This window comes from Jaculus jaculus, chromosome 20, assembly GCF_020740685.1.
Source record: "Jaculus jaculus isolate mJacJac1 chromosome 20, mJacJac1.mat.Y.cur, whole genome shotgun sequence".
In the NCBI taxonomy this organism is placed as follows: Eukaryota; Metazoa; Chordata; class Mammalia; order Rodentia; family Dipodidae; genus Jaculus; species Jaculus jaculus.
Genome location: NC_059121.1, coordinates 25,055,365 through 25,077,728, shown reverse-complemented (window position 1 = coordinate 25,077,728; position 22,364 = coordinate 25,055,365).

Sequence of the window (22,364 nt, the reverse complement as noted above, 5' to 3'; positions counted from 1 at the left end):
TATTAGTTACATTAAATACACACACACACACACACACACACACACACACACACACACATATATAAAACATAATCAACCAAATAAAACTGAAAAGTCCAAAATTAAATATGAGCAGAGTTTCAATATGAGAACCTCATTGGAGTTTATCTCAAGAAAGTAAACATTTGGGGCTGGATAGATGGCTTAGCAGTTAACCATTTGCCTGTGAAACCTGAAGGACCCTGGTTCGAGGCTCGATTCCCCAGGACCCATGTAAGCCAGATGCACAAGGTGGCACATGCATCTGGAGTTCATTTTCAGTGGCTGGAGGCCCTGGAGTGCCCGTTCTCCCTCTCTCTGTCTCTTTCTCTGTCTGTCTGTCACTCTCAAATAAATAAATAAAAATTAAGATAAGTGTTTTAAGAAAAGAAAGTAAGCGTTTGGACTTCTAGCCCATTGAAACCAATGCAATAATTAGGCCTATGTAGGTATAAAAATCATATGCACAGCTCTTTATATGTATGCATATAATAGTGGGATAATATTATTTCTCACAAGTAACCTCAATTTAGGAGAATTTAGGACAATCAATACATTTCTCTGTGAACATTCCATATGCTTAGGCATTTTTTATAAAATAGTTATTAACTTGAGAAAGAGAGAGAGAGAATCAGAGAGAGAGGGAGAGAGAGAGAGAAAGAATAGGTGTGCCAAGGTCTTTAACCACTGTAAAGGAACTCCAGATGCATAGGTTACCATGTGAATCTGGCTTTCATAGATTCTAGGAAATCAAACATGGTTCCTTAGACTTCACAGGAAGTTCCTTAACCACTAAGCAATCTCTCCAAGCCCCAAAAGGCCTTTAAAAAAAAGAAAATGCAAGCTCTACAGAAGCGGCAGTCATTTAATACAATCAGTCAAAAATGCTTCACAGAAAGCCAGGCGTGATAGGACACAGCTTTAGTCCCGGCACTTGGTAGGCAGAGGTAGGGGGATTACAATGAGTTTGAGGCCACCCTGAGACTGCATAGTGAATTAAATTCCAGGTTAGCTTGGTTTAGAGAGAGCCCCTACCTCATCCCACCCCCCCACACAAATGCTTAGCAGAAAAATTATAAATAAATACTTGTTGATGAGAACGTGCATACAGAGTGGGAATACTTTTCCTTAATCTCAGAGAAAAGTAATGTAGAAATACAAACATTTGATAGACTGATTTTTTTTGTTCATTTTTATTTATTTATTTGAGAATGACAGAGAGAGAAAGAGGCAGAGAGAGAGAGAGAGAGAGAGAGAGAGAGAGAGAGAGAGAGAGAGAATGGGCGTGCCAGGGCCTCCAGCCACTGCAAACAAACTCCAGATGCGTGCGCCCCCTTATGCATCTGGCTAACATGGGTCCTGGAGAATCGAGCCTCGAACCAGGGTCCTTAGGCTTCACAGGCAAGCGCTTAACCACTAAGCCATCTCTCCAGCCCTGATAGACTGATTTTGATGTAAGAAGTTTCTGTGGAAAGCAAGAAAGAAATGTTAACGAGAGCCAAAAATTTCTGGGTATGGTTTTCTTTTTTGTGGAATTTAAATACTCATGAATTTATTTTAACCACTTGTGTCTTCTTCACCTGCAGAATTGTCAACATAATAGAAAAAAGACATGACTTTTGGCCCAGAGTTTGAATCCTTTCCCACTTATTAGAATCTTAGCATTGGAATACTTAATTAACTTTGAAATTGATCTTTAAAATAATTACGATGATGGCCAGATGTGTGGCTGGGCAAAATGACAATGATTACAGGCAACCTCTATCAAATGCTAAATGGCAGGCATTGTATTCAGTATCTTTTTTAAACAACACCTTATTTAGGGCTTGAGACATGGCTTAGTGTTTCAGGTGTTTGCCTGTGAAGCCTAAGGACCCAGGTTCAATTCCCCAGAACCCATGTAAATCAGAGGCACATGTCTTGAGTTCATTTGCAGTGGCTATAAACCCTGGCATGCCCTTTATCTTTCTCTCTATCTCTCACTGTATGTCTCCCTAACAAATAACAATAAAATAAATTTAAAATATTTTATTTACTTATTTGCAAGTAGAGAGAGAGCAAGAGAGAGCATTCTTGGTGCTCGCTGGCTAGCTAGTTTAGACAATTGCCAGGCTCCTCCAGCAGGTAGGCAGTGCTGAGGAAGGACCAGGTCTGCTGGTTCCTCCCAAGGGGTTGAGGAGAAGGGGACATTGGATGACTCAAGCTGACCTAGTCACCGGAGGAAAACCACACTGAGTCAGGAGTCTTGTGGAAGCAGGAACTCACAGGAACTCGCTTTATTGTGATAAGCAGTCGCCTATATAATGTTGGGGACAAAGGCGGGGATTTTAGGACAGGGGTGGAGAGGGAGATGTAAGGGCCAATAGTAAATTGTGACTATTGAAATGATAATTTCAACTGCCACCTGGAGGTGGCAGGCCAGAAGCCATTAGGCATCTTGCTGAGTCCTAGCTGGCCAGAGACAGGTCGCTGAACTCTAGCTAGACTCAGGAAGTTCCACCAGGCTTCATGCCCAGGCTTTTCAGGGCCCAGGCTTTTCAGCGAGCTACAGATTCAGTCAAAGATCCTAGCTTGAAAACTAGGTGGGACAATTGAAGAGGTCACCCAATATCAACCTCTGCCCTCCACATGCACACACAAGTCAGTACATGCACCTGCACACACATGTCCCCCCCCCCCACATGAGCGTGCACATACAAAAGGAAATGACCAGTTGTAACAAAGATACAGGTAAGCTGGGGTATTTATATACTGGTGGTGGGCACTTAAAAGGTTCAGCCTCTGAAGATAACTGTACGCTGACTCTTTAAAGCACTGCACACAATTGCTCTACGATACAGCAATGTAACTGCTGCGCGCCCCACACACCTGAAGGCAGAGTCTCAAAGAAATATGCTTTAATCTATGTCTACGGCAGCAATATTCACAGTAGATGAAAAGTGGAATTACCCAGGTGCTCACCAGTAGGTGAAGGGATAAACAAAAGGGTGTACATATGTGTAAGGAAATATTACTCAGCCTTATCAAGGAAAGAAATTCTGATGTGTGCCCCTCAACTTGCAGACATTACATTAATAGAAACAACCCAGCCACAAAACAACTGAGCTGCTTGAGTTGACTTGCATGAGGTGCCCACAGTATAAATAGAAAGAGAGTTAAAGGGTGTTGGGGTATGAAAGGGTACAGCACAGAACATTTATGTGTTTTCAATGCAATTTCAAAACAATTCAATTGAAGCCTTCATGGGAGGGGCTGGGGAATTCATAAAGATAACAACCACTCATTTATTTTTAAGAGATGATAAATGAAGGACCTAAAGCCTGTTGAAAATATATATATATCACATTATTTTTTGATGTAGCGACTCACTCTTTTCCTGGATGACCTAGATTTCACTGTATAGTCTCAGGGTGGCCTCGAACTCACGGCGATCCCCCTACCTCTGCCTCCCGAGTGCTGGGATGAAAGGCATGTGCCACCATGGTGGGCTTCTTCCTGAAAATAGTAATGAATTTTATTAACCACAGCTTTTCAATACTTGAATTTTTCATTTTCATAATAAATCACCTAAGAAAGAAGTAAAAATTATCTTACTGTGATTTTATCGCTTTTGTGGAAAACATATTTTATCCAGACTCAGTACTGACATCTCCTAATTAACTCATCCTGGTTCTCAGACAGTGGACTTTGCTGCCTCCCAAGTCAGACATCAAGCAGAAAGGCAGGTCAGGGGAAGTTATTTCAAAAGGCTCTATGATGTACACTTTAATTGCTGAGCTATCTTTTCTTTAAAGTTGTAATTCCTCAATTTTGGATATCACAGTATATTTGACACAAAAGATGGCATCTGAACGCGGCTCTACTTAACAAAGATGGCTGTCATTTCTGTCGCATGAAAACCTTGTCAGGAACCACACTTCTATTTTTCTGTTGCCATAGATACCGTTTTCCCCCTTGTGGAAAAAAAAAAAAAAAAAAGAAAGGCACAGCTCAGTGTCATGATTGAAACGGAAGGAACGGAAAGCAGTTAGAAAGCAAGTCGCTTCTCACAGGGATGTCAGTGCACAAAATGTAATTCTAGAGTATCTGGTGGGATGGGCAACAGGGAACTTGAAAACTTGAATACTAATTGTGTGACTGTGAATTGCTCTATAAAGCAAATTATGGTTGAATCCATTTAATATTTAGCCAGTAACAAAAGCCAAACAGGGGCTGGGGAGATGGCTTATAGGTTAAGGCACTTGCCTTGAAAGCCTAAGGACCCAGGTTTGATTCCCCAGTACCCATGTAAGCCAAGTGAACAGGGTGGCATACAGGTCTGGAGTTCGTTTGCGGTGGCTGGAAGCTCTGGAGTGCCCATTCTCTCTCTATCTCTATCTGCTTCTTTCTCTCTCTCTCTCTCTCTCAAATAAATAGATAAATTATATTTTTTTTAAAAAAAAAGCTAAGCAGTATTTGACAACTTTGTGCTTATCTTAAATTCCATGATTCCAGAACAATTTGTCTTGAATGTTACAAACCTGGCAATGACAAGACACAGCAAACCTAATATTTAGCATTTTGTAGTTGTTTTGCTATCATGAGTTATATTTACTGCTGTTATGGAGAACATCCATGAATTTGAGAATATTTTAGCAAAGTGTTTATATTTAGAAACCTTGGCCGTTTGAAGGTAAAAATGATCAAAATTAACATTAGCGTCCTATAGTTAGATATGTGCAGCATTTAAAGACACTTACTTGGAAACTTCTTGGGCCTGGTTCAGTTCCCCAATATCCATGTAAAGCCAGGTGCAATGTGGTGCAAGTACCTGTAACCCCAATGTCCCTGTGACAGCTAAAGATAGAGCCAGGAGACTATGGAAGCTCATGGAGGACCATATTTCAAGCAATGTGGAAGGGAGAATGCAGTCCCAGGAGAGAAACCCCCTGTGATTGTCCCCAGATTTCCATGGTGGCATGCCTATAAAAATATACACATATATGTCATGTGCACACCCACACTTAAAAACAATCAGAGTCGGGCTGGAGAGATGGCTTAGTGGTTAAGCGCTTGCCTGTGAAGCCTAAGGACCCCGGTTTGAGGCTCGATTCCCCAGGTCCCACGTTAGCCAGATGCACAAGGGGGCGCACGCGTCTGGAGTTCGTTTTCAGTGGCTGGAAGCCCTGGCACGCCCATTCTCTCTGTCTACCTGCCTATTTCTGTATATCTCTCTCTCTGAAATAAAAAAAATAGAAATAAAATATTTAAAAAAAACAATCAGAGTCATGATGGAATTAATTAATCACATGGCTGAAAATCATGTAAAAAGCAATAATCCTCTCAAGCTACTCACAGAGTCTTGCCATTGTGTAGTGTCTTTAAACCCGCTGTAGGAAATTCTTCAGTTTTCTCCACATAGAGTAGCAGGTGTTTTAAGAATCCATGGTTTCAAGTCCAGAATCTCTGAAGCCCACAGGGATTAGACAAGCACGCTTGTTCCTCTTTTCTCATTCAAACTGAAATGAAGAAGGGGAAGAGAAGGTGGGCTCTCATAAAGGGGCACTAAAATAATGAGCTTTTTTTTTTTTTCAGAAAGTTTTACTTTTTGACAGACATGGGCAAACACTGGGAAGCATTTCTACCTACTCATGGCACCAACGTTACTTGGCTGGTCTAACACAGAATCAGAATTCCTTTGACAACCATGGTCTGTCATTTCAGAGAGAAGCAAGCGTGACTGTTGAGACCGTGGGCTTAGCATTCAACGGAACTCTGTGGAGTCAGTCATTGCATACAACAAACCTCTCTAAATCCACATCGTCTTCATGGAAGTCTACGGCCACTGATGTCAGCACAAAGTTGAAGACACTAATACCAAAGCTCATCATCAGAGTGTCCACCACATTGGCAGTTCCCACGGAGAATATCAAAAATACATATGTTAGGGGCTGGAGAGATAGCTTAGTGGTTAACGTTCTTGCCTGCAAAGCTAAAGGACACAGGTTCGATTCCCCGGGACCCACATAAACCAGATGCACAAAGGGGCACATGGGTTTGGAGTACATTTGCAGAGGCTGAAGGCCCTGGCACAGCTATTTTCTCCCTCTCTCCCTCTTTTTTTTCTCTCTCTCTCACACAAATAAATAAATAAAAATAATTTAAAAATGCATATGTTATTCACATGAAAATGGCTTAGCACTGGACAAGGCATCTTGAGCACAGCCCTCAGGGCTCAAGGCACATTGAAGGAGTATGAGCATTGTTCTCGTGGCTAGCCATACATCAGTCTCACGGGAGATGCGGGTAGATGTAGATACCAATGAGGCTCAAGACTCTCCAAAGCTGGAAATCAGAGGCCGTGGAAAACTCAGTACTGAAGGGGACATGTAACATCCCTTCCAAGGCTCAGGGGATATTGCGGAAGAGGGGGTGCAAAGACTGTAAGATCCCCCGGGTAGGAAGGTATAGTGTGGGCACTGCCCCCCTCCCCCAATCTGACTGGCGCATTTGTGACCCCAAAGGCAGTTGCTGGGACTCTCACAAGACCTGCACTGCCCTGAGACCATCAATGTTTTTGATAGGGAGGATGAAAAGAAGAAGAAGAAGGTAAAGGTGCAGAGGAAGAAGCACCTTGAAAAAGGAAGACTCTGCGTGGAGCGGGGACAGGAGACAGCGGTCAAAAGAGGATGATGGGATGAAAACACAATCAAATTGCAGCATGTTAGCATATTAAAGTCTTTGAAGTGAATCTAATAATCACAATGAAATAAGTAAATTATTGATTAAATTTTATAAGCTATTTAATGCATTAAAATTGTTTTTATCTTGAGTTTCATATGTACATGGTAAATAGAATGAAACAAAGAGACAATGGAAGTCGTGCATAATTTGACTAGTAATCTAATTGCAAATTTAAAATTCTATGTAAACAAAATATTATGTGTACATTATACATATGTGTGAGGTTATTCTAGACATGTATTGTTATATTAATAGCAATTTGGTTGCTTACAGGTGGTTAAAGTACATCTCAACTTCTCCATACCTTTTTCTTGGTGGGGCAGGGTTTCAAGGCAGGGTCTCACCTTACCTCAGGCTGACTTGGAATTCACTCAGTAGTCTCAGGGTGGCCTTGAACTCACAGCAATCTTCCTACCTCTGCCTCTAAAGTGTGGGGATTAAAGGCATGAGCCACCACACCCGGCCCCTCTCTATAAGTTTTTGTGTTAACTCAATTTCCTAAAATGCATATTTGGGACTATTACATGTTATATGCCTTAAACACTCCACATGTTTTACATATCAGCCACAAAGAACTTCACCTATAAATTTTATTTTCTTCATTATTCAAATAGGGAAACTAAAAATCTTCCTGAGGTCATAAAGCAAAAATTAGGCCGATTTCAAGATGTGTTTAGTTTTGAGTTCAATATTTTGGTACAGAGCAGGGAGTCTTCTGCCCCTGTGCAGACAAAGAGACAGCGAGAGGGCTGAGCCTCCAGATCCCAGGAGGACCTAAAGAGCTCTCAGTAAGACATGCAGGTAGGCTTTTCATATTTCATTTTTCCTTTTTACCTTTTCTTCCTAGATTGCTAATTAGTAATGTTTTCTTCGTAACAGCAGTTTGCCATATTTGCAGCAAAGAGAAATCAAGAACCAAACTGCAAAATTTACTGTGATATGTTTTAGCACAAAACTTACTGGAAGAAAATAGTTAATGAATATTACTTAACCTAGCACACTAATAAATGCTTTATTAATGTTCTCAATCAAAACGGAATAGCATATTAATTCTCAGTTGAACTACCAGAAACTGGAATCTGATAATTCAAGTTATGGGCACAGTGTCCATATCATACCTCTTCCTAAGAGAAAATTAAAATAAGGTTGTATTATTATTACTGATATTTTAAAATAACTAAGAGAGAGAGAAAAAAGCACAATAATGAAGCTAAGTATAATTAAGCAAAACACTCCCTTTATCTTTTCCTGTTCAAAAGCTTTTTTTATTAGTATTCACATAATTATTAGTAATTTTGAGTTCAAGATTCTTTTTCATGTTATTTATTTGCAAGAGAAATAGAGAGAAAGAAGCAGTCAGAAAGCAAGTGAATATGGGTGTCCCAGAGCCTCTTACCACTGCAAACCAACTCTGACACATATGCCCTCCACTTTGGGCATCTGGCCTTACATGGATATTAGGGAGTTGAAGCTGGGTGGTCAGGCTCTTAGGCTTTATCATCAAGTGTCTTTAACCCCTGAGTGGTCTCTCCAGCCCCTTTGGATTCTTGAGATCTACTGCTAGTACAGTATTTGACTACAGTGCACAGAGACTTCTGACCTACAATACATGCAAGGGGCCAATAGAAGACACAGCCTATGAAACCCAATTAGCTCTCAGAGCACTTTTAGTGAAGCCCGCGGAATGCCCTTCTGGATCCCATTTCCACTTTTTCTTTCTGAGTGAGTAAACAACCATATTTTGTAAGCCACGGTATCTTGCTACATAACATGACTCCCAAACATATTTTGACATGCTTATTCTGTACGTTTTATCTGGATTTACGTTAATATAGCTATGTGCTTGCACACTATATGGTAAGTAGATTTTAGAAATGAAAATTCCAATAATAGTAGTACAAACTTTCCTTCTTAACTTTTAATTTATTATATTTTTATTTATTTATTTGAGAATGAGAAAGACTCAGAAAGAGAGAGAGACAGAAGAGAGAGAGAGAGAAAGAATGGGCATGCCAGGGCCTCCAGCCACTGCAAACAAACACCAGAAGCGTGTGCCTCCTTGTGCATCTGGCTTACGTGGGTCCTGGAGAGTTGTACCAGGATCCTTTGGCTTTGCAGGCAAATGCCTTAACTGCTAAGTCATCCCTCCAGCCCTCCTTCTTAAATTTTAGATGGAATATGTAGGTATCACATACTGAAGAAAGAAGATGGTACCATAATTTAAAATCTGAGCACAAATTTCCTTTCATTTTGAAGTAATTTTAGTGTTGAAATGTGATGAAAAGTTGTGAGTTCTGATGGCAATTGTTCCATGTTAACAGATGAATTACAGCCACCAGACAATTACTATCATGACTCACTAAATCAGACAAGTCTATAAGAATATCAGGTTTGCTACCATCTTTAAGAGATGGGTGAGAAAATAGGAGAAAGGGTAGGTTGTTGCAGGCGTTTAGAGAGAGGAGGAGGTTTAACCAAAATGTATATTAGTCTAAAGAATACAGGAAATAATGCCGGGCATGGTGGTGTACGCTTTTAATTTCAGCACTCAGGAGGTAGAAATAGGAGGATTGCTGTGAGTTCAAGGCCGTCCTGAGACTACATAGTGAATTCCAGGTTAACCTGAGCTCGAGTGAGATCCTACCTCCAAAAACAAAAACAAACAAAAAAAATTGTATCTATGGGTAATAAGATACTCTTGTGCTCACATATTTGATAAACATAAAACCTAACATATAAAAATAATATTTATAAAGACCACTTCACAAAAAAGTAGCTATAATAAATATCCAAAGCAAGGGCAGGTGAATTTTGAAGAATAGGTTCTGTGCAGTGTGTTTGATTTCTCCACAAAGCAACGATAGCATTGGACTTCCCATTGTGTTCTCATGCATCACCTCCCCTTCCTCAGTCGGGCCACGCGATTGTGACTACCCTCGCTATCAGCCCATATTTGTGGTCCTTTTAGTATTTGAGCTAATTTTTATCCATCATAAATCCAGTGACTTACATAAATAAAAAAAAAACCCAAAGAACAAAATAATAAAGTAAAATAGCAAGTAATAACATAATGCTATTCAACCTTTGAAAACAGAGGCCTGTGTGGAAAATAAATAGGAAGACAAAGTAGTTAATTGCATGCATTCTTTAGAGTGAGTTCTTTATGATTTGACAACTTGTGTGGCAGCTGTTCCTGTAAATATGACAATAAATTCCCAAATCTCCAGAGAACTGGTAAACACAGGCAGATGCTCTTAACTGCTGGTGGGCAACGAAAACCAGACTGCAGGAGATGGTGGCAGCAATGTGCCTCTTGATTAATCTCTAATTACAGTTTTGTCATCTTAGCAGGGAGACAAAACTATATCACTTCCTAAATAGGCAAGCAGCATTTTGGCACCTAGCAACGGGGCTGTTCGTCCCTATTAGCAGCAGTGGACACGATGCCCATGCGTGGGAGGTGGCCATGGATCCCTACTCTATTATTTACAGGGCAGCATTACCACAGCCTTCTGACAGTAGGTAAATTAGCAGCTTAATAGGCCAGCACTAACCAAAACACAGCAGGAGCTGGAGCATCAAGTACAACATTAAAATGCGACTTGCCCATGACGTTGGTAACATGCATAAAACAAATTGCTCATTTATTTCTGCTGATGATTCAAGTGAATGCAATCATAGCAGCCATGTTTTCTGGTCATTTCATATTATTGTATAGGGGACCTATATTTAATCTTTCAGACTTATTTGATTTAATAATTTATTCCCCCCCCCAAAAAAAAGAGATTCTCTTGGTTTCACGAAGCTCAGGGGTATGAGGTGGGAAGCATTAATTAGGACCAGTTCAGGTACAAGAGAGCCCTAAGTATCCCTGTAAAAGTACCTTATTAAGCTCAAAATGGGCAAATGAGGCTGATTCCCATCAAGCTTCTATTTCCCTTTCACTTTAGGTGTGATGACAAATTCTCAGGAATGACCTCACACCTCGGGCTGGTGTCTGTAATGTGAAAGGAGATATAAAATTCTTAGATACTGTTTTTCTTTAAAAAAGGCAATCCACATGCAGGTTTTGTTAATTAAAATTAAGAGACATATTTCTTAATCTTAATGGTGGAGATTATTTTATTAGTATGATCAAGATCAGGTAAATGAAGTATATTATGCAAAATGATGAAAACCTTCCATTACCTATAATGAAATAAATAAAAATAATGAAATAAAATAATTATTAAAATATCATGATCCAACACTACTATATATATATATGAAATATATATTAATCAATCTCTTATATTTTAATATTTTATTTTTTTACATTTATTGGAGGGAAAGAAAATCTCTTTTGTATTTTAAATAATTACTTACATCAATTATCTAAATGCTTTCTAGATTTAAGTCATTATACAGCCATTATTCACTGTTATTTTTTTCCTGGTGATTTATGTAAGTAGTCATTTTTAAAATAATCTAGCATCAACCTGTGATGAACAAAGGAAATACATTTCTATTCATCTGTCCAGAAAAACCTGCAATAGCTGAGAACTTACATAACTGAAATATGGTCAGTGACAAAACAGTTCATTTATTCACGCATTTATCTTTCAGAGCCTTCTTTCATATTGGAATGTGGTTTGAAGAATTTATACAGTATTTTCAAAGTGGACATCAAATGCACATTCCCACTGATAATATGCATACTCTAACCCTCACCAACACTTATCATTCTGTTGGATAATAATCATTCCAACAAGCGTGAGATGATAATTCATTGTGATTTTATTTGATATTTCCATGATAATTAAAATTTTTGGATTTTTTTAACACCCAAGCTCTCCATTCACAACCTTCTTTGAAGAAATATATGCCCTGTTTGCACAATTTTTATTGGGTCATATACATGCCTAGCTACTTTTATATTTTGAATGTCATTAACATATAGTTTATAAGAATTTTCTGCAATTTACGAATTACTTTTTAATTCTGTTCATTGATTGCTTTGTTTTGCAAGATTTTTTAGTTTCAGGTAATTTCATTTTCCTGTTTTGCTTTTGCCACCTGTGCTTTGGTAACTGTATCTGAGAAATAATTTCCCATATGCATGGTGTATAGCTTTGTTCTTGAATGTCTTTTTAAATTTGAGGTATCTTTATTCAAATGATTTATTTATACAACTTGAGTAGAGATTTTTGGTATTAAAGTATTCTATTTAATTCCTTTTATGTGTGGATAGTGTACTTTCATTTATTTTACTACTATTTTTTATTACTTTTTTCAATGCTGTGAGAAAACACTTGAAAAGAATAGCTTGGGCTTTGTGGAGATAACTTTTTTCTGCCTAACAGTTTGAGGATATAGTCCCTCTTGACAGAAAGTCACGATTGCCAGAGGGTAAGGCAGCTAGTCACATTGCCTCTACTGTGAGAAGGAAGCAGAGAGAGATGGTGATGGCGATTAGCAATCTTTATATTTTTTACACTCTCTGTAATAGTCCGCCCATGGAGAGGTACTGCTCACATTTATGGTGGGTCTCCACACTCGGTCAACCTAACATAGAAACTCCTCCACAGACATGTTCAGAGGTCTGTGTCCATTGGTATCCTAAAACCCATCAAATTGACAAAATTAACCATCATACTACCTTTTCCCATTAGGTGTTCTCCATACATGAGTGTGAAATTAATTGACCATAAAGTTGCATGTGTGAGCATATTTCACACAGAACTGAAATTTGTACATCAAATACATACGTGAACTGTCATGTTCATTTCAGAATTATTCAAATTAGCCAAGATACAGAAGTAACCAAAATGTTCATCTGTGGATGAACGCGGTATGCACATATAATGAAATTCTATAATACCCTTAAAAAGAATGAAATTCTGTCATTCTTGATGACGTGGATGGAGCTGGAGGATGTTATGCGAAATGATCTAAGTCAGATCCAGTGAAGCAAGTTCTGTATGGTTATATTTAACTGTGGATCCTAAAAACTGAACAGCATACAGCAGTGTTACAACAGTGATTAAGAGGAACAGAGGAAGGACCAGGTGTTGTTAAATGTACAAAATCTCGGGTTGAAGGAGTGAGTTCTAGAGATTGCACAATTCACTGATCAGGTCTAATATGTGTTACATATTTCAAAATTGATGACTTTCAACATTCCCTTCACTAAACAATGACAAAATGGTTAGGTTATAAGCATGTTAATCAGTTTGATCAAACCATCAACTGTCAAAACATCACACTGCACCCTGTCACTATACATAGTTATGTCCATTAAAATTAGTTTATCAATTAGTTGATTGAAGGAATTATGTTGTGTAGATAATCAAATCTCTGAATACGCATACATAGTGTTCTTGTGATTATTTACCTATGAGGAGGCACTGGAAGATGAAAACATCTTGCAGTAAAGAGAATCATGGAGTTAGTACCAGCATGTAGCCTACATGTGCCTTTGAATTATCCCACTGGACAAACAAGCAGCCAGTTGGACAGAGATCTGGGATTTAAAAATAATTCAGAGATGGTCACTTTAGAATCAGTAATTGAAGGGACAGGTCTGTCTGGGGGAGAATTTTTGGGATAGATGAGGAAAGGAAAGGATAAACAGTTCTTGAGAAACTCTAACTTTAAGAACAAGATAGAATCCTGGTGTGGTTACGCAGGCCTATAAGACCAGGTAGGCTGAGGTAGTGTGGTTCCCTGGGCAATGGAGTAAGTTCCAGATACACCATCACTAGTGTGAGACCCTGCCTTAGGAAACAAAAACCGACAACCAACAACAACAAAAATAAAACACTTATAGGACTGGAAAGATGGCTTAGCAGTTAAGGCTATTGTGTGTGAAGTCTAAGTATGCATGTTTGACTCTCCAGGTCCCACGTAAGCCAGACACACAAAAGGTGAGGCAAGCACAAGGTTGCACATGCCCACTAAGTGGCACACCTTCTGGAGTTTGATTGCAGTTGGGGAGAAGCTGGCATGCCAATTCTCTCTCTCTCTCTCTCTCTCTCTCTCTCTCTCTGTCTTTCTAAAAAAATAAAAGGGAATAAAATTAAAGAAACACTTAGAAAATACTAAGGAGAATAAAAGACAGCTGAAGTGGATGACAAAAAAAAAGGTGTGAAAAGGTCATGACTCTGTCGATGGCATAAAGGGAAAGATTCTTGGAAAATGAGAACTCATTTCACTGTTAGCAAAACTCCAATTTTTATGAGAACAAAAATTACGCAGTAAACTAATTGAAATGATATTTGATTATCATTTCAACGTTTTTAAGAGAATGTGTGGAAATTAAATTTGGATGAATTGAGAGGAAAAGTAGATGAGAAGACAGGACAAGTGACATGGAACAGTTGGCCAATTCTTCTATTAACCCTGTAATAAAAGAGGAGTTCAGTGGTGGACAGAAAGTTGATTTCTTGTTACTTTTGTTTAATTTAAAAGGCAACAAGTTGGAGCTAAGAAGAAAATTCTAACAAGAAAATGTGGACCAGTAAGCAAACAAACAGAGCCCTTGTCAAAGGCTGACGATCATGACCTGAGTTCAATTCCCAGCACCCACCTAAACATGCAGGGCTCAGTGACCTGTTGTAATCTCAGAACTGGAGACATGGAGAGAACAATTCCTGGGGGTCACTGGTCAGCCAGTCTAACTTAGTTGTGAGCACTACGCCGATGAGAGACCACGTCTAAAAACAGGTAGACACTGTTCCTGAGAAACATCACCCACGGTTCACCTCTGGGCTCCATGGGCACCCAAACATATGTGCACATGTCCTTACACACACGCATACATGCACCTACATATACAGACACTGAAAATTTAAAAAGAAAAAAAAAAAGAATGATCATGTAAAATGGGTTTTTGTTGTTTCTAAAACATCCCTTAGTAATACTTGGTAGTAATGTTAAAGGTAGTGAGAGTGTGAAGAGGAAATAAAATGCCTTTAAGTCTTTGATCTTCAATAGATTTATCTGAAACCAGCAATGCTTGGGTGATCCAGTAAGTTTGATAATCAGTAGAAGAAATTAAAAAAAGAAAAAGAAAAAGCTGGTAGACGTCAGACCAACAAGCTGCTTCCTCTTCTACCAAAGCCAGTTAAAGAAAAGTAAGACTGGGGCTGGAGAGATGGCTTAGCAATTAAGGCATTTGCCTGCAAAGTCAAAGGACCCAGGTTCGATTCCCCAGGACCCACATAAGCCAGAAGCACAACAGGGGTCTCGAGTCTGGAGTTCATTTGCAGTGGCTGGAGGCCCTGGCCCACCCATTCTCATTCTCTCTCTTTCTCTCCTCTCTCATCTTTCTCTCCCTCAAATAAATTTTACATATATATATATATATATATATATATATATATATATATATATGAACATAAAGTATATATGTATGTATGTATATATGTATGTATGTATATATATATATATATTTAAAAAGTAAGACTAACTAAAACCCTGTTCTAAACACCCTTTGTTAGACTAATGCAATCAATTCTTGTCATGGCCATGTTCCCAAGCTGATAGCCCAGTTCACTGCAGACTCACTGCATTGTTTTCAGGGAGGAAAAGCAATGGAGTTTTCTTTGGCTTTCACATCCCCTTTTGATTCACTTTGAGGGTTTCTCACCTCCCTCATTTCACACTTTCATATTTCCAAACCTGGCCCAGGAAGGTACATCTTTTCCTTGAAACTGGGTGTCTTTCTTCCCACATTACCCTCATGCACAAGCTTGACCTGCCCTTATCTATGATGGAGTCAAGCAGTTCAGCTGCATCCAGACGTCAGTGGTGGTTTCCCTTACTTTGTGTATACAACATGGGCAGGTTGTACCATGTCAGCCCACGAATGAGGGCAATAGCAGGTTCGCCCATTCTTGCCCACCTCTCTATCAAAGACAGTTAATATTAAATTCAAGTATCTAAAATCCAAGCACCAGAAAAGATGAATATGATTTCATTAGTAATAGAGTCTGATGCTATTTATGTAGATGCTACTCTTTCATGAGCAGAACTTTGATCTTGTGTTTCGTGGGGTAATTACAGTTATGCAGGCATTATTTTGCAAAGAAGTTGTGTGTATGTTTTCTTGTTCATTGCACCATAAGCCTTACACCTTTTGGCTTCCCAATTGTCTCATAGACAGAAACAGTGCTGGACGGGTTCCAAACCGCCATGCCTCCCAGTGTCTGAGAAACAGAATTACATCAGACAATGAGGAAAAGGTTAACTAAGACGGGAAGAGAGAACAGCTTCTCTTGAAGAGGGGCACATGGATAAAATAGGAATAGTGTCCGAAATGAAAGAGTAATTGGGGCAATGATCATATTGCAGTTTTTAATTTTCCATGTGATGTAAAAAATACACCCATGTGTTAAGAGTACTCGGTGGGAAGCTTAACATTGTTGAGTCAAACAGAAGGCTCAAAATATTTTTGTGAGGCATACTGGAAGAGGATGAGTTAAGCGCAGAAACTAAGTTGAATTTCCATGCTGACGTAAAGGCATTTGAGCTTGGTAAACACCAATTGACAGTGATGTTAACCTGTACCAATGTATAATTTTATTGAATATTGATAAACTTCAAGATAACAGAGAGCGAATGAATTTTTGTTTATCAAAACTTGGAGAGTTATCAAACTGATAGTACCAAGATTATTATTATTATTTTTGGTTTTCCGAGGTAGGGTCTCACTGTGGTCCAGGCTGACCTGGAATTAACTCTGTCATCTCAGGGTGGCCTTGAACTCATGGCAATCCTCCTACCTCTGCCTCCTGAGTGCTGGGATTAAAGGCATGCACCACCATGCCCAGCTCCCAAGATTATTATTAAAATGGCAGCTCATGCTGTTTAATGGGAGAATTTGGATGAGGAGGGAATTAGCTAAATATAAAAAAGGGCTTTCTCAAAAAGTCCAAAAAAAATGTTTTTTGGTGTGATAACTACTAAACTAGGGTAAAAGAATTTTTTTTCTGAGAAGATAATGATATCGTAAATGATCTAGCATGGTAATATCTAATGGCAACCATGCTCCACATACTAATTTATAAATATGGATCAGCAAAAAATAGAACTTAAGAAATTTTATGAATTATTAACGTAGATATTGGCAAGACTTCTGCTACAGGGAAAAACATGAGTGATGTTTTCCTCAGTGTTGACATTGCATGAGGAAGGAAGGAACACTTAGACCAAAGGACATTTGCTCCAATAAGTAAATATTTTACTTAAAAAAAAAAAAAAAGAGTTGGTGTGGTAGTTTGAGTGTATGTCCCCCGATAGATGCATATGTTTTATTAAATTTATTTCTTGTATCACTGTCGCTGCATGCCTGGCTGGAGGAGGTGTCACTGAGGACGGACTTGAATGGCTAGCAGCACACGGAGATGTCTGGGCTCTGGCTGGGTCCCTGTCGCTTGTCGTTGGACTGTGCCTGCTTGAGGTGGCGGCTGTGTCTCTCTGTTTGGATTCATGAATGGGAGCTCGCTCCTTCCACCATTGATTGAACATCCCTTTGGGCTATAAGCTGCTGAAAAAAAATACCCCTTCCTACTATAAACTGTGCTTAGTTTGGATGTTTGCCCAAGATAAATGAGAAAAGCTAGTTACACTGAAAACAATATTCCAAATATAACACTGAAACCATCACAATAGAGAGGCTGGAAATGATTTGTCACAAAACTGAACATGATTAATTAAAAGAGAATTAGATGGCTCTGGCCTCTCTTTTAGCTGAAGACTAGTGGGAGCTTCTTTTTGGAGTCCATGATTTTGGCCTCATCATTCTGACTCAGTTTCCCATTCTAGCTAAGGGTTCCTTTGCGCTGAGTGGATTGACCCTACGCTGACCCAACTCTCCTATGGAGAATCTGTTTTTTTTCTTTCTCAGAAGGCGGTGGGACTCAAGGAGATGAACCACCCCTTGCCTATCAGCCAAGGTCCAGGTGAAACCACAGGGGAAGTGATGAGATGAGCAAAAGTGCTGCTCCCACAGCGAGCCTGACAACCTGCACCAGGGCAATGGAGACACTGAGAACACTCAAACGCACCAGAGCAGAAACCCAGAAGCTGCTGAGAGGTCAGCTCTCAAGCAGACTTAAAGCATATCCACCACGGCTCAGGGAATTTCATGGAAGAGGGGAGGGGGCAGAAAGATGGTAAGAGCTACAGAGTGGAAGAGAATGTCTACAAGCATTGCCTACTCCCCCGCACCTTACAATGACTGAGGCTTTCATATCTCATATGCCACAAACCTGGAGGGGAAGGCACCATCAATCCCACAGAGGAGGGCATTCAGTGGAATGGGGGCAGGGAGGAGAGAAATGATGTTAGCAACATATGATGTATCCATACAAATGTCTACATAATAAAAAAAAAAAAACTTAACATATGGAGTGCATATTAAAGTGAAAAAGATTTAAGAAATAATTTTTTCACATTGTATATGATTTTCCTCTTAAAGATGGGAAAACTCATGAAGCTTAAGAAAGAGAACTTATCCTGGGATACTGTGGAAATGGTAGTGACAATGCCAACCAAACTTCCCCCCCAAAAAATGTGCAGCCAAACTGCTTAAGGAAAAGTCATGGTCAATTAGTTTTAGGAGGATGGGTAACCAAGAAGATTTGTTCAGTGATGCCACCCTCATTTCACTGAATCAATAGGAGGAGGTATTTTACAATAAACCATCTTTCTCTAGTGAGTAATTTACACGTAAATCCATAAATCTATCAGGTCCCTGCGCTCGTCGGGGATTCAATCAGATATGCATGGATGGAGATCCACAGGAACTCTTGACACAAAACTTCCAGGTCAGCAAACGGGTCACTGGTGCTCTGGCAATAAATATGGGAGAGCTGTTTAAGACAGTGTGCTCGTTAAGCGTTAATTTACTGATCATAAAACCCACGCAGAGGTGACTAAGATATATTTGGTCAGAAACGGAGTACATTTATTTATTTATTTATTTATTTATTTTTTTGAGGTGAAATGAACTGCTTGCTTGATATGCCTTTGGTTTTCACCTCCTTCATAGGTGCTATTTCGGCATGTATTCTGCAATCTGGAGGCTTTGGTAGCATTCTAACCACTTCTCAGGAGCTTTTGATTCTTTTTCTCCATGTTTGTTTCAGTTCTATTCACCCAGAGCTGTGAAATGGAATCAGCCTAGATGCCCTAAAGGAAGGAATGGCTAATGAAGATGTGGTGCATATACACGACGTAGTTCTATTTAGCAGAAAGGCAAAAGAAAACATGAAATTATAAAGCTTTCGAAAATATGCATGGGCCTGTAAAACAAATATTCATGCTAAGTGGGGTTTATGCAGGCTCAGAAAGAAAAACACTGTGTGTTCTCCCTCTCTCTCTCTCTCTCTCTCTCTCTCTCTCTCTCTCTCTCTCTCTCTCTCTTTCTCTCATATGTGGATCCTAACATGCCACACTGTGCTTGGTTTGTAGGTTGGAAGTAAGCATCCGTAGCACTGTGTAGGAAGCTAGAATGGAGCTTGGAGAGAAGAGAAGCGGGAAGGGATGAGAAGAGGAGGTAGTTCCCAGGCAACGGGAGGGACAAAGTACAAGTACGGGAAGGGGACTGGTCTGTGGGGCAGGAGGAAGTGATGGAGGGAGTGGGGAGACACATAAAATTAAAGATGAATCAGTACTACAGACCTCTCTGTTAGCAAATTAAAATACACACTGAACGAGAGACGAGGCAGAAAAAGACAGGAAGAGAGAGAGAGAGAGAGAGAGAGAGAGAGAGAGAGAGAGAGAGAGAGAGAGAATTCAGGCAGAAATACCCTGCGGGGCTGGAGAAAACCTTATGGTAAAGCCATAGGCAGGTCCCAGTAAATCCCAGTGCCTGAAGGAACTGGATTATTCCCAAAGCTGGCTGTTGGTCAGAGAGGCCCATTAAGCTCCCAAAATAATGCAGGTCATTGCCAAAGCACTTGGTTATACTTGGTAAGTTCCTATTACTGAAGACACCACAGGATGTGGCCACAGGACTTTGAGAGGTCAGGCTGGAACTGAGAGGGCAGACAGCTCTAGGCAGGCTAGCATTCTCAGTGATGGAGAGCGTCACGTGAGCTGCTGGGCATAAAAGTCACCAAAAATTGTGATCAAGCGGTCGATCCTACAAGCTACAAATCACCCGGCCAGGAAATACGTACGTACTAGTGCAATAGTGCACTCAGGCTATGGGCTAACCAACTGCTCTCTGATTGTATATAAGGGCTACTCAGTGAGAGGTAATTTACACCTGGTACTGAGAATCAAGTCATCAACCTGTGGCTTTGAAGATTGTCGAGCCTGGAGGGAAGCTACTACTGTCTTTAGCTAAAAGGAGAAGTTATACCTGTCATTAAAAAAATAATAATAAGTCTTCTAAAGTTCTGTGTTTATAGCCTCTGGCTACACTGCTCTAGCTTTTTGTTTTAGAATCTGCTTTTTTTTGTGTCAGTGAATACCAGGGAGACCCCAATATCGATCTGAATAAAAAGAAAAGTAAGCCACATGCTGAGCACAAATTGAGCCAGGTCACAATCATATGTTAAAGGATCCAGGAAACAGTACAGAAGTGGTGGACTAGGTAGGAGTGCTGTTCTTACAGCTAGCCTGTAAACCCCCTCCGGGGAGAAGGCAGTAAACACCAAGGCGACTTCTCACTCCTCAAAGCAGAAAACAAGAGGCTGCTGAGATCTGAACACCAAATGAAATGTCTATCATGTGGTCCACAGCCCAGGGAATATTGCAGAGAGAGCACAGACAGACCATGAGAGCCATAGGCTGGGAAGATGTTCTCTAAGGCATTGTCCTCCTCCCACAGAGACCAGTGTTTCAAAACCCCATGGTGATTACCAATAACTCCAGCGAGGATGGCCTTCAGTGGAATGTGAGCAGTGGAGAAAGACACAAAAGTACTACCCCATAGGGATATGACCAATTTGTCATATGTGCATATACTAAAGTTCTCAATAATTATTTTACAAAAGATGAATGGACCATAACAAGGAAATGTTGGACTAATGAAAGCTTAGAGAACAGTCGTGGCAAACATCACATCCTTCATATGCATGCCTAGCATGTGAGACACCGGATCAATTCATCTGGGAACGAAAGGGTTGGGTAACTCTTCAGCTCTGCTCCTTGCTTCCCAGGTAGGTGGCACCCCAGGCCAGCAGCTGTCCTTAGGGTCAGTCTATAATCCCGGCACCTACCACATCCCAGGGTCTCCACTGACAGCCATGCTTCATCTTCACAGCTCCTTCCCACTGTCCCACCTGCGCCATGTGCGGGGACCTCAGCCCTGCCTCACTTTGCCTAGCCTCAGAGGCATCTCCAGAACCCTGTTCTACTCGTGACCCTCTATTTCCTGTCTCTTTTATTTAAAATATATTATTTATTTACTTATTTATTTGAGAGCAAGAACACACACACACACACACACACACAGAAAGCGAGAGAGAGAGCGAGAGAGAGAGAGGGAGAGTACAGGCCCGCCAGGGCCTCCACCTACTGCAAACAAACTCCAGACACATATGCCCCCTTGTGAACTGGACATACATGAGTCCTGGAGAATCAAACCTGGGTTCTTTGGCTGTACAGGAAAATAGCATCTCTCCAGCCCTATTTCCTGTATCTTAATGCTTCCCCGACCACTACCAGGTGGGGGAAACGGTCAAATTTATTTATTGGGTTGAGGGGAGAGGAGTGAGGTACAAATCTGACTAGCAGAAATCTCCTTCAGCATTTTTCCTTCAGGCTGCCTCCTTGCCAAAGAGTCACATTCGTACTATTGTCCCAATGCAGAACAGCTGGTTCATCGTCAAGGGAGGTAATCCCTGAAATAATTCTTGCTGCCATGGCTGCAGTATCTTGGAACTAGAACTTATTCCCATTTCCTTCTATGCCAATTGTTTAAAAGTTTTTTATTTATTTATTTGAGAATGACAGAGAGAGAAAGAGAGAGAGAATGGGCAACCAGGGCCTCCAGCCACTGCAAACAAGCTCCAAATGTGTGAGCCCCCTTGTGCATCTGGCTAACGTGGGTCCTGGGGAATCGAGCCTCGAACCGGGGTCCTTAGGCTTCACAGGCAAGCACTTAACCACCAAGCCATCTCTCCAGCCCCTATGGCAAATTATATATATATTTTTTTTTTCATATCTTTCTACTCTGCACTTTCTTCTCCCACACACATGAGTCCCGTGCATATAAATTTTTGGCTCTAAATCTCAGGTCAAGGGCAAAAATGCAACCCTTGTCTTCAACATAAACTTCTTCTAGCACAGTTCACTGCAATGCCAGCTCGCATAGGAACTGGAAGTAGAGAGACAGACAGACAGACTAGGGTCCCGATATAGCCTCAGAGTGTACTTTGGTCAGCCAGACCCTACCTCCTCGATTTTCCACATTCTTCCATTAGCATCAACAGCTGTGAACCAGTCTCCGAATACATAAGCCACTGTAGGACACTGTAGGTAAACTATGGTCATAACGCTATAATACTGCAATACCATGATGCTATGATGCATACCAGTCTTCGAGAAGTCATCTGGAAATTTCCATACCTTAATGATATTGTGACAAATGCTAAAATAACGCGTTGATCTTTCTCATAAAGCTGCTA